Below are 2402 nucleotides of genomic sequence, written 5' to 3' on the forward strand. Positions count from 1 at the left end.
AATCGGTCGAGATTCTATCTAAATTGGCTCGTTTTGGGCCATATCATCCTGGTGTGTACCCTACATAAGAATACAGCTTTGTGTTGTTATTTGTTATGATACAGACACAATGCGTATCGCAGCTTTTGCTACTGTGTGTATTGGCTGGTAGGCAGGGATTAAAAGATTTTTGGGGCAATTCTAGATCACTTGCAGTGATCCGAATTCGGACCCTGCCCCGACGGTTGGGGTTTGTGCATGGGCAAACCTGACAGCAAACGGGCCGCGGCAAGTTAAACAATCTCTGCTGGGCTGTTCGCAGCGGGGAGGGAGGTGACAGGAGCAGACGGCAGCAGGGGGACAGGGACCACCCATGGGAACGCCTGTACTGTTCAGATTCTACTGCTGTCCAGATATAGCCATAGCCTGACTCATAGATAAAGGTGCAACTATTTAGCAAATTGTAGAGTATGTCCTGTTATGCTATGTGGTCAACTAGCTATGCTCCTGTTTAAATCCATCAGTTGGCAGTCTTCTGTTACCTAGAAGACTGCAAGCTCATCACCTGGACAGTTGTTTAGGTGTGACATGGCAAGCTTTGATATTCATATGAATTGAGTTATTTTTGCTTCCCAGGAGATTCCCGGAGCTCTCCCGGGAGAGTAGACTGGTCTCCAAGATCTGTCCAAATCGCTGGAAAAGTGGGCAGCTATTGAAGATGAGATATTGCCATAGCAACTGATTAGATTATATCTATTATTTTCTAGAAGGTGCTAAATAAATATGTTGAATCTGACAGGTTGCTATGGATGGCCAACATTCAATCTCCAATCTTAGTATTCCCATCTTAGTACATTTACCCCTTCCTGATGCATTTTTCGGGGAATTGCACGAATGAACTTGATACCAGAGGCGCGATTTATGGAATCACACGCACTCACAACTGTTCAGCTCTTTACAGTTGATTTTGAAAGCTTTTTACAGTTACATATTGTTGTTTTAATAGTCAACTTTAAATAGCGCTTAGTTGTGTTTCAGTGTGTCGCACACGTTTATTCAAACTTATTGCTCAACTTGTGACTTGGGTATAGAGAATCACAGAAGACAAGCTCACTTCAACATGTCAGGTACGAGTCCTCACAAGGACGATGTCACTTCCCTGTGTCATATTGCTTATGACACAATCCGTGGTGGGTTAATGAGAGCTTCATGTGTATTAAAGGTCAGCGATGAATGCTAATGATTCTCCCCCTGCATTGTAATGCAGGATATGTCTTAAACATTTCTTCTCAGCACACATAGTACTGGTATGTCTAAGAATATCAGTTGCCTTGTCTGTGTTCTAAACCTTTGTTAAAGTGGCCTTCTCAGCCTTCCAGTACTGTTTTGAATCAAACAGTCATGGGCCACAGCTAATGCATGCTTGGGTGTTGGCCTCAATGACCAATTAGACTTGCAAACAGTCCCCCTGCCTTTAAACATACCCAAAAGCCACTGTTTCACTTCTTGACCCATATCAACCTTTTGACTATTGACCTAGACACTGTCGAACTAATGCTTTTGTTGACCTTCCAACCATGTCAACCTATTTGAGGTGTCGGCTTAAGCTGTGTCGACCTTTAGTGGTCAACCCATGCATTTCAAACTTTAGTTGGTTGACCCATACCCAGAGCAGGGTTGCCTGCCCTCCCGGAATGGCCGGGAGGGTCCCGGAAATCGGGTTCCCCTCCCGGCCCCCCGGAAAGGGGGGGCAATCCTCCCGCATAAACCACATTCTCCCGCGATCCGCCCCTCGGCGGGGGGGTCCGTGGTTAAAATGACGCGATGATATCATTTTAACCCCGCCCCCCGCAGTGCAATGCCTGAAATACCGGCATTGCAAGGCGGGGGGCGGGGCTAAAATGACGCGATCACTGTAGGCATGCCCCCAACAGGAAAGCCCGTTTGTGGCTCCGCCCCCAATCCACCTCTTTTTAACTCCCGGCGATGGCCCCGCCCCCCTGCATAACAGAGCTGGCTGCCCTCTCCCGGAAGGCAGCCAGCAAAAGTCGGCAAGTATGACCCAGAGTTCTGTTGCTCCTCTTCCTGGGAGACATTCTTCACAGGAAGAGGAGCAGCAGAACACGAGGACATGCACTGACACTAGAGGGAGGAAGGTACAGGTGGGAGACATTCTTCACAGGAAGAGGAGCAGCAGAACACGAGGACATGCACTGACACTAGAGGGAGGAAGATTCAGGGGGAATTTGAGGAAGAATTACTTCACAGAAAGATTAGTAGATAAGTGGAATAGCCTCCCATCAGAAGTGGTAGAGGCAAATACAGTAGTACAATGTAAACATGCTTGGGATAGGCATATTGATATCCTTACAAAAAATAAGGATCAAATATGGTTTGAGGTAACATGTTTAAAAAAGGGGCAG

Source organism: Crinia signifera, chromosome 6 (assembly GCF_055691185.1).
Source record: "Crinia signifera chromosome 6, ASM5569118v1, whole genome shotgun sequence".
In the NCBI taxonomy this organism is placed as follows: domain Eukaryota; kingdom Metazoa; phylum Chordata; class Amphibia; order Anura; family Myobatrachidae; genus Crinia; species Crinia signifera.